Source organism: Ranitomeya variabilis, chromosome 3 (genome assembly GCF_051348905.1).
Source record: "Ranitomeya variabilis isolate aRanVar5 chromosome 3, aRanVar5.hap1, whole genome shotgun sequence".
Classification (NCBI taxonomy): Eukaryota; Metazoa; Chordata; class Amphibia; order Anura; family Dendrobatidae; genus Ranitomeya; species Ranitomeya variabilis.
The window spans coordinates 706,056,195-706,067,844 of record NC_135234.1 but is presented as its reverse complement, the minus strand read 5'-3'; positions in this window follow the sequence as shown (position 1 = coordinate 706,067,844).

Below are 11,650 nucleotides of genomic sequence, written 5' to 3'. Positions count from 1 at the left end.
AATTCCACCTTGTAAGTAATGCCTCCAGAGCCACGAGCCCCACTTCTTACATGTATATTAAATTGTTACGACTTATAGAGTATGATAGGAGGAGTTCCATCTCCCCCATATTTTCTCAAATTTATCTGGACAAACTCTATTCTGATACAACGTACGCTCGTACGGGATAATTGAATTAACCAAATCAACCCATATTCTAAGAGATGGACAAGAACCACCCATCCACCGCAGCGCCAGTACCTTTCGCGCCATAAACAGTGCCTCCCGCAGAAAAATTCCAGTACAATGATCCCATGTTTCCGCATCCCACACCCCAAATAAACAAGCCAATGGCTCGAGTGGGACAGGAATCGACAATACGGATGTCAATAATGTCGTCATCTCCTTCCAATAATGAAAAATAACAGGACATTTCCAAATCATATGAATAAAATCCGCATTACTGGAATGACACCTCAAACAATCTGACGAAGGGAGACGACCCATTTTAAAAAGACGAATCGGGGTCAAATAGGATTGGTATATAATTTACAATTGAGTCATCCTATTATTAATTGACGGGGAAACTTTAGTTGGGGATTCCAGAATATCGTCCCATTCTTCCCCCAGTGTATCTGGAAGAAGCCCCTCCCATTTCCCCTTGATAGAGTTTATAATAGACTCCCCTCCCATGGATAATAGATAGGTGTATAAAGAGGAAATAAGTCCTTGAGGACCTTGTGAGTTGAGAATTCCTATTAATGGTAAGGATGAAATAGCACGACCATTACCCATATTCCGTATGTGCGATTGAAAAGCTGATCTTAGTTGCAGATAGCGGAAAAATTGAGACCTCGGGATATTATAAGTATTTTGTAATTGTTCAAAGGAGATAAAAATCCCCTGGTTATGTATATTACCCACCGAGAGAACACCATGTGATATCCAAAATTTTGTGGACGGGTGGCCCAATAATTCCGGAAAATAACTGTTATTCCACAATGGCATTTCCGTTGCTATGTCAACAAATTTAATTATTTTTTTAATTTGCCTCCATATTGATCGTGCCAATCGGAGCAGAGGTAGCAGACGAGGAACACCAACCCTCTCCAGCTCCAAAAATCCCAGTGGACAATCAATTCGGGTTGAATAAAGCAAATGGCTCTCAGAGTTGGGGAGAGAGTTATTGGGCATCCATTTATTTATCATTTTAGCCTGCCCGGCAAGATAATATAGGTAGAAGTCTGGCAAGGCCGCCCCGCCCCCCTGCTTGGGTCTCTGTAGAGTAGATAGCTTAAGTTTAGGCCTAGTCTTTCCCCATACGAAGGATGAAGTAAGGGAGTTTAGAGTCGCAAAGAAAGATTTAGGTATTGGGACAGCACTATGTTGAAAGCAGTAACTTAATTTGGGGAGCAATATCATTTTGATCAGATTTATACGGCCAGCCACAGAGAGTGGGAGCCTATCCCAGGTAGCAAATTTGGATTTAACCAAATATAATAATGGGTAAATATTAAGTTGTAAATCAAGTTGACTACGTTGAGACATATGTATTCCCAAATATTTTAAACTGGAAACGATGGGCAACAACGAGAGACTCTCGAGGCATGATGTTGGGGTATGAGAGAGAGGCATCAGGACAGATTTATCCCAATTTATATAAAGACCGGAGCATTTGCTGAATTTATCTATCATCGTTATTAGTTTTGGTAGCGTATCCTCTGTTTGATCCATAAACACCACCATGTCGTCAGCATAAAGATCAATAGTGTCCACTCGATCTGCAATGTGTATCCCTTTAATGTCTATAGAGGACCTCATCCGTATTGCCAAGGCCTCTATCGCCAGGGCAAATAGAGCCGGGGAAAGAGGGCATCCCTGGCGAGTTCTCCCATGCAGAGAAAAGGGTTCAGATATAGAGGCATTCAAAACCATACGCGCCCTGGGTTTCGCATATAATGTACCTATCCCTCTCAGAAATTTGTCTCCAAAACCGTACCTCCGTAAACATGCAGAGAGGAAGGACCACTCAAGGGAATCGAAAGCCTTAGCCGCATCCAACGATGCCAATGCCCACTTATTATCTGACTCCAGAGAGCTATATTGGATGACCGACTGTACCCGCCTGATATTGATGGAAGTACTTTTCCCCGGCATAAAACCAGTCTGGTCCAGGTGTATAAGATCTAATATAATCGTATTCAGCCTGGTAGCCAGAATTTAGTAAAGATTTTATAATCCACATTCACTAAAGATATTGGTCGATACGATCCACAATCTAGAGGATCCTTCCCCTCCTTCCTGAGCACAATAATGTTGGCATCATAAAACGTTTCAGGCACTGACTCTCCCCTCCATATTTCTCTGAGTACTTTCAATAGCAGATGCGCTAACTTATCTCGGTATTTCCTATATAATTCAATGGGAAATCCATCAGGTCCCGGGACCTTCCCGGTAGCCATATCCGCTATAGCATGTTCCACCTCCTCCAAAGTAAACTCAGCCTCCATGAAGGCTTGTTGGGATGGGCTCAGTGAGGGGAACGTTATGTCTGATAAGTAGTCCAAACATTCAAATACATCAAGACCGCTGCTAGATTTGTATAATGAGTTATAATAATCGTGAAAACACTGGAGTATCTCGGCAGTAGAGGTCGAGGGCACTAATGAGCCATCAGGTATACGGATCTGTAATATTGTGTTGGAGGTGTTGTATTGGCGTACTAAGAAAGCTAGGAGTGTACTGGCCTGAATCCCCAGTTCAAAGTAGGACTGACGGGTGAAGAATAATTTGCGTTTCGACTTAGTGTCTGCATGTTCGGTATACAACCTCTGGGAAGTAAGCCATTCAACACTGTTACTACTAATCTAATCAGCTATATATGTGGCCTCTGAGTCCTTCAGTCGCCGCTCTATCTCATCATCCTCCCTCGCCGTTACTCTTTTGATGTAAGAAATTGTAGAGGACAAACACCCCCTCAAATATGCCTTCAGGGTATCCCAGAATAAACCAAGATTCTGGGGTTCCGGATGTGTTAAAATAAAACAGTTTAACTGGTCAATCGTCCTGTCGCTAGAGTCTATTAATTTCAGCCAGAATGGGTTCAATTTCCAGGATCTATTGTTATTGGGCTGCCCGTATTTAAGTTTAAGAATAATCGGACTATGGTCCGAGATTCCCCTATTGCCGTGTTCAATACTATCCACCCAAAGTGCCAAGCTACTGGACCCAAATATGTAGTCTATACGAGATAAGGATTGCTTAGTAGACGAGTGGCAGGTATATCCCCTAACCTCCGGGTGGCCCATTCTCCACAAGTCTAGCCAACCGGTGCCGTCCATAAACAGTGCCAGTTGAGAGGGGGTCTGAGGTAAAGATTCCCCAGGTGTTGCGTCATCCAGTCTCAATCTATCCACGGAATGATTCATGACTAGATTAAAGTCACCCATACAAATAACATTGGCATCTGGATATTTTAAGAAGCCCAGTGCCATACGGAGAACCGACATGTTGGCGGGGGGAGGGTTATAAACACAATATCACATATTCACGCGAGTTGATAAATGCATGCACAAAGACAAAGCGGCCCTCAGGATCTCGCCGTGCCTCCTTGGCCTCCCATCTAACCTCCTTGTGTATCAGTAGAGAGACCCCCCTTGAGTAGCTGGTATGGAATGCATGAAGAGACCACTGCACACACGGTTTTTGCATACATCGAACCGTATCTCTAGTTAGGTGTGTCTCCACCACTGCCACAACATGAGGGTGATCTCTTTTGATTTGTGAAAATACTTTGATTTTCTTCTGAGGAGTTTTAATACCCCGTATGTTCCAGGTCATACATATAATTTCAGACCCCATGTTTGTATTTAAAGGGAAGATTAATGCGCATCATTGTTACTTGGCCACGGTTCAGAGACAACACACAGAGCAAGGTGTTAATATTGGCGGTAACCATATACATCAAACAAACAAAACTAGTACATAAAACCAAACCAAGCAAAACTTGAACAATGGAGGAGCATATTCCAATACTCCTACAGTCAGATAGAAAAGGGGATACCCTCACTGAATTCAGTGTCTGGTATTGTTGATATCCTTCGCACCCAGACAAAAAGCTCCATTTATATTGCCGTTAAACAAAGAACCCAGATTAGGAGTCTTTCACATTAGACCCCCTGTGTGACCGCAACCATTCGGCCACCTCCGCTGGATCTGTAAAGAATAAAGAGGAGCCCTCATGGACAATACGGAGCCGGGCCGGATAGAGCATGGAGTAGATGATATTTTTATCTCTGAGTTGTTTCTTGATATCTATGAATCGTGCCCGTTGCTGTTGGAGTTCCATGGAGAAGTCTGGAAAAATCGAGATGGTAGCATTGTTGAATTTAATGAGGCCCTTCTGCCGCGCCAGACGAAGAACAGCATCTCTGTCTCTACAATTGAGGAGACGTGCCAGAAAAGGTCGAGGTGGCGTTCCAGGGGGGAGAGGTTTCGTTGGGACTCTATGGGCCCTCTCCACCGAGAAGGTTGAGGAGAATCCATCCCCCAGGGAGGTCTTAAGCCAGTCTTCCAGAAATTGCTCGGGCTGCTGACCCTCCGAACACTCCGGGAGACCAATAATTCTAATATTATTGTGGCGTAATCTGTTTTCCAAATCATCTGCCTTTTGCTTCCAAGCATTTACGGAACCAGCAGCCTTATTCAGTGTAGCCTCCATAGGTGTGATAGTATCCTCCATGTGAGACACTCTGGTTTCAACCTCCGAAATACGCCTGCTCATAGCTTGCATATCATGTCGCAGACGGCCCACTTCAGTATGTACATCCTCTATTTTTTCCGTAAGAGATGATCTAGTGAGGGAGATAGCCTGCAATAACTGCTCGGATGCCTGTTTAAGAGTCAGTTCATCTTGTTCTCCCTCTTCGTTGCTATCAGAGGGACGGCCTTTGCGCTGGGACGGTGCAGAACTGTTTCTAAGAGTGCACACATTATCAGGAGGATCATCCCTGGTGAACTTCTTTAGCTTATCAGCAGCCCATGCTCCTTTAGAGTGTTGCTTGCATGGCTGGCAGGCAAAAGGACCCCACAAAGCAATTCCAGATATAGTTATGAATAAGCCGAGCGCCAACTTCCAGGTCTCTTATAGTTAAACACTGGACTGTGTTCCAAGGGACCACTAGACAGGCGGCTAGAGAGATGATGAGATTTATAAAGATAGTCACTTTAATATTTGCCTGAGCCCTGTGCAGCTGAGCGGTCTCACAGTTTCCACAGGGGGGAGCAGCAGGGAGGGGGGGGTTAATCCCTCTAATAATATGGCGCTGGCAAATGAGGTGTTTATTTGACAGGTGGGGCGCAGGGCCCAATTTTTCAGGGCACACACCGCACCACCCTTTATTTCCTCAGTTATCTGCTCACCCCTCCAGCCCCGCAGATATGGTAAAGAGCGTCGCTTCCCTTGCTGTTAGGGCGCGCGCTGTGTTAGTGACCGCTGCTCCCTGCAAGTGCCGCCGTCCACCTCGGTCTTCCTGGCTCCTGTGCCCAAGCACTTCACAGCACTCACCGCTGTGGCCCGATCGCCGCCTCCAAGGAGGAGGAAGCCCGGTTCCAGCAGAAGACGGTGTCGCGTTCTGTGTCCTGAGGCGCGCTCACCGAAAATGGCCGCCGCTGCACATGGAGCCCCTCGGCTATTCTGACCTCCGCAGCTCCCGACGTCCCGGACCTCCACAGTAGTTGCCCGGACGGCTCACAAGGCTCCCGAAGGTGTGGGGTTCCATTCTCTGACGGTACCACCCGGCAATTGAAGGTATAAACGGCAGGATAGGCTCAGGATGTAAGAGCTCCTGTTAGATGCGTCCTCCTTCTTCGGCTACATAGCCACGCCCCCCTCCCTATTCTTTACACTGGAGATAGTCTTTAATGATATTGGATGTATGTTTGGAGTTGTTGTCCTACTGTAGAAAAAATTTGGGCACAGATGCCTTCCTGATGGTATTACTTGGTGAAGTGTCGGTGTGTATTTCTTAAAGCAATACTCCAGCTTTTTTTTATTATTATTTCAGCACTGGAGTGGTGCCACCAATCTAAGTTTCCTAACCCTAGTATTATACTTGGCAGCCGTCGTTTTCACCTCTTCTGGCACCTCCATTTTGTGACAGCAACTTCTGACTGGCCAGAAGTCAGAGGTAACTGTCACAAGCTCTCAGTGTAAGTCTTGACAGAGCACCTTTTAGGACTCATAGACTTATATTGCATCTCGCCCAGCTGGAGTGATGCGGCAAGTCACAATCTGCAGAAGACCATCCAGAGCAGCACCGATAACAGATGAAGACGATGTCTCGTCAGTATATTACTAGAGGCATGAAGCTTACATTTTCTCAGTCGCCCATGACAGCACTACCAGAGAGAGGGGATCCGCCCTTCAGGGACAGGAAACCTACAGGATAAAAGGGCGGTACCTCTCCCCTGCATCAGTTTTGGTTTCCTGTCACTGACGGGGAACCTCCTTGGACGGTACCTGTGTGAAGAACCGACCGACGAGGACCGGAGCCGGCCAGTCCGACTTCTGGCGGTGGGGACGCCCCTGCCACGGCTGGTCCGGTATCCGAAGCCGCCACAGCTCCGACTGAGGGGTCCGGTAGTGTGTGCGGGGGGAAGCGCAGCCGCCGCTCTGATGGGAGCTTGGGGCTTCATGCTGCTGTGAGAAACGCCGAAATCCAAGATGGCGCCGCACCGGAAGTAGTAGTGGAACTTCCGGTTCAGGGGCGATGCTGTGAGTGACTGCACCAAGATGGCACTGCCCCGGAACCGGAATACTCCATTTCCGGGTTGCTGGCTGCGGGCATGCGCAGTAAGAAGGAAAAAATAAAAAAATGGACGCTTCCTCTTTCGGCAGCCACAGGTGAAGGGGGTTAATAGCGCTTATATGGAGATGGCGACGGAGGCTCCTGGCTGCAGGCTGTTCCACAGTAATACCATGGAGGACGGCGACCAGCAGCTCCATCCGCCGCTGCCACCACCGCCGCAGCAGCATTAACAACAGCGCCGTCGGCAGAAATTGGACGTTCAGGAAAAACGGATTTCGGCAGGCAATCGAAGCTCTCGGTCTGATAGCCGAACCACTCAGCGCAGTAAAAGCTCCAGTGTGGTAAATCAGCTGCCTCCCACGGATGCTTCTCAGATGACCCCTCCTCCAGAACTGGTACCTGTGGCTGCGTCAGAGTGGTGAGTGATCTTCGTGAAAGTTCACCTTTTGTAACTAGGGTTCCCCTTCTCTATCTATCCTAGGCAAGGAAGAGAATGGGGAAGATGAAGCATAGAACCTGCCCCCTATGTGAAACAGCTTTGTCACAGACGTGGGACAAAAAGCTATGTGGGTCTTGTATAGAACGAGTCCTCTGTGAGGAGACCCCAAACTTTGCTTCCGAATTACGGTCCGTAATTAAATCGGAAGTTGAGACTGCGTTTAGCTCCTTTAAAAGTGGGAAGGCTACTAAAAAACAACCTATTTCCCCTGCGGATTCTGACCCTTCCTATTCCGGGAGTAAGAGCTCAGATACGCATGACTCCTCATCCTCTTCTTCGGACAACGAGAGTGGAGGTCGTCATTGTTTCCCCCTAGAGGAGGTCGATGGCCTTGTTAAGGCGATAAGAACTACAATGGGGGTTCTGGACCCCCGTCCTGACAAAACCGTTCAGGACATTATGTTTGGGGGACTATCTCAAAGGAAGCGTAAAGTATTCCCCCTTAACGAGAATATACAGGCATTAATTAAAAAGGAGTGGGAGAAACCGGAAAGGAAAAACGCATCGGTCCCCTCTATTAAAAGGAAATACCCCTTTGAAGATGAGGCTTCTGCTACATGGGATAAAGCCCCCAAACTAGATGTTGCGGTGGCTAAAGCCTCAAAAAAGTTTGCCCTACCGTTCGAGGACATGGGAACCCTGAAAGACCCTCTCGATAAGAGGGCAGATACCTTTCTCAAAAGGTGCCTGGGAGTCAGCAGGAGGATGCCTAAGGCCTACCATAGCGGCAGCTTGCACGTCACGGTCTCTAATGATCTGGGTTGATAACCTAGAAAAACAGCTCAGAGATGGGGTCCCGAGAAATAAAATCTTAGAGTCTATCCCTATGATTAGGGGAGCTGCGGCATTCCTGGCGGATTCTTCGGCTGACTCAATTAAACTAACATCTAAATCCGCAGCCCTTTCAAATGCAGCACGTAGAACCTTGTGGCTGAAAACCTGGCCAGGGGACTTGCAAACTAAACAGAAACTTTGTTCCATTCCGTGTGAGGGCAAATTCCTCTTCGGAGAAACTCTGGATGATATCCTGCAAAAAGCGGGTGATAAAAAGAAAGGGTTTCCTATCCTCGCCCCAACATATAATAAGCGGCCCTTTCGGAACAGAAAATTCTTTAAAAGGAGACCACCAAGAGAACAAACCCGATGGGATGACGGGAGAAGAAAGGATAGAGGGTTCCTCTTTGGTAACTCCCCTCGCGATAAAAAAAACCCCTCCAAGTGACATCTCTCCCAGGGTGGGAGGGAGATTATCCCAATTCCTCCCGGCCTGGGAGAAAATTTCGTCCAGCCCTTGGATTATAAATCTAATACGGGAAGGGCTTTCGCATAAACTTTCTATCCTTACCCCCAAGGAACTATGTGGTAACACCGCTGAGGTCGTCTCCCCTTCAGCAAGAAGCCCTGGAGCTAGAAATCATAAAACTACTAAACAAATCTGTCATCCAAGAGGTCCCCCCTCTAGAGAGGGGAATGGGATTTTATTCTCCATTGTTTCTGGTGCCCAAACCAGACGGAACCTTCCGAACCATAATAAACTTACGGAAGTTGAACACCTATGTAAAAAAACAGAGGTTCAAAATGGAGTCCATAAAGTCAACGATAAAAAAATCTGTTTCCAAACTGTTTTATGATAGTTCTAGATCTCAGCGATGCATATTATCACGTCCCCATCCACAAGACTTCTCAGAAATTCCTCAGACTAGCGGTAGTCATGAAAGGACAGACAAAGGAATACCAATACAAGGCTCTCCCATTCGGTATATCAATTGCCCCTCGTGTCTTCACCAAGCTGATAGCATAGATGATGGCGCATCTGAGGGAGGAAAATGTCTTTGATTATTCCATATCTAGACGATTTTTTGATTGTGAGCAATTCGGCCGAACTCTGCTGCCAGCAACGCGACAGAGTCATAGACATTTTAAAAAAATTGGAGTGGTTAGTGAACCTCCAAAAGTCGTAGCTGGAACCAGCCAGGGTTCGAGAATTTTTGGGTCTCATCTTAGACTCAAATTCTCAAATGTGTCTCCTGCCACACGACAAAAAACAAAAAATAATTCACTTAGTGTCACAAGCACGTACAAACCCTACCATGACTCTAAGGAAGGCGATGTCACTACTGGGGTCCCTCTCTGCTTGCCTTCCAGCAGTTCAGTGGGCGCAACTCCACACAAGACCCCTCCAGTGGGACGTCTTAAAAAAACAGAAACTACTGGGAGGGCGATTAGAAGGTCGCATGACTCTAGATTTGCCTACTATTCGTTCCCTAGCCTGGTGGTTAAATCCCAGCAACTTATCAAAGGGAGTTCCTTGGGTGATAGAGACATCTCAGATAGTCACTACAGACGCAAGTCCCACAGGGTGGGGGGCTCACCTGGACAACAGAATCGCTCAGGGGTTATGGACAAATCAGGAGCTAGTGTCCTCCTCAAATCAAAAAGAACTGAGAGTGGTAAAGCATGCCTTACTGTACTTTCTAAACGAGTTGCAAGGTCACCATGTCCGAGTATTCTCGGACAACAGAGTAGTGGTAGCTTACTTAAACCACCAGGGGGGAACCAGATCCCAAACATTAATGAGAACCACCTCCGAAATTTTCAGACTGGTTCAAAACAACTTTCTTTCCCTATCGGCCCTACACATAAAGGGAGTAGAAAACCAGAAAGCGGACTTCTTGAGTCGTACCCAATTAAGACAGGGAGAGTGGTCTCTAAATCAGGGGATTTTCAACAAAATCACAGATCTATGGGGAGTCCCTGTGATAGACCTCTTTGCCAACTCTCACAACAGGAAGGTGGAAGCCTTCTGCTCCCTAGATCCCGGGGGGAACCCTCAGGCTGTGGACGCATTCACAATTCCCTGGACACAAACACTGGCGTACGCTTTTCCCCCCACCATTCTCATTCCAGCAGTCCTGCGGAAGGTCAGGCAGGACAGATCCAGTCTCATCCTAATAGCCCCCTTCTGGCCCAGGAGAGCCTGGTTTTCATGGCTGAGGATGCTATCGATCACCGATCCCTGGGTCCTTCCGGATCTTCCGGACCTCCTGTCTCAGGGACCGGTGTTCCACCCTCAGTCAGAGAATTTACATCTGACAGCATGGTATTTGAGAGGTCACTATTGAGGGAAAGAGGTTTTTCTGACAAACTAGTGTCCACTCTAATGAAAAGTAGGAAACCTGTGAATACAAAAATTTACGGTAAAACCTGGAAAAAATTTCTTTCATCCTCGGGGGTAAGATTGCAGGACGGGGTCCCAATCACTGAAATACTAGAGTTTTTACAAAAAGGGTTAGACCTAGGCCTTTCAGTAAGTACATTAAAGGTACAAATAGCAGCTCTAGGAGCATTATACTGCGAAAACATAGCAGCCAACCCTTGGGTAGTACGATTCGTCAGAGCAGCCGCAAGGTCTAAACCCGTAACTATACGGAGGTTACCATCCTGAGATTTGAACTTAGTATTGTCAGCCCTAACAGAATCCCCGTTCGAGCCTTTAGAATCACTCCCTCTTAAGATTCTTTCACTTAAAACGGCCCTCCTAATAGCCCTGACTTCGGCCCGTAGAATAAGTGACCTCCAAGCCCTATCCGCAAACCATCCGTTTACACAAATCCTGGATGATAGTTATACTAAAAACAGACCCTGCCTATTTGCCAAAAGTTGCATCCTCATTTCATAGATCTCAGGAAATACTTCCTTCTTTTTGTCCAGACCCTAGAAATAAGAAGGAAGAGAAATTCCACACACTAGATGTGAAAAGGTGTCTAGCCCAATGCCTTAAAATCACCCAGCAGCATAGGAAGGAAGGGTCTCTTTTTATCTGCTTCCAGGGGCCTAGGAAAGGACTCAAAGCTTCTAAAGGCACTATTGCTCGATGGGAGACAGACGCAATAGCCTTGGCGTACTCATCCACCGGAAACGCTGTTCCAGAGGGACTGAAAGCCCACTCTACGAGGGCTATGGCGACCTCCTGGGCCAAAAGGTCGGAGGTACCATTAGATCAAATCTGTAAAGCGGCCACCTGGTCATCACCTTCAACCTTTTTCAGACACTACCGCTTAGACCTAGCCTCTTCATCTGACCTGACCTTCGGAAGAAGGGTTCTACAGGCTGTGGTCCCTCCCTAAGCAATATCTCTGAAATTCTCTCTGGTAGTGCTGTCATGGGCGACTGAGAAAGTCATAGTTACTCACCGATAACGGTGTTTCTCAGAGCCCATGACAGCACCTGCTTTTTCCCCCCCTCATCACGTGTGCGGTGAGCACATTATTTTGTGTGAAGTGGTTTTCCATATAGACACGGTGTTTACTTAATAAGAGATACATAAAATTGTATATTTTTTTGTTGTTGTGACTAACCTGGA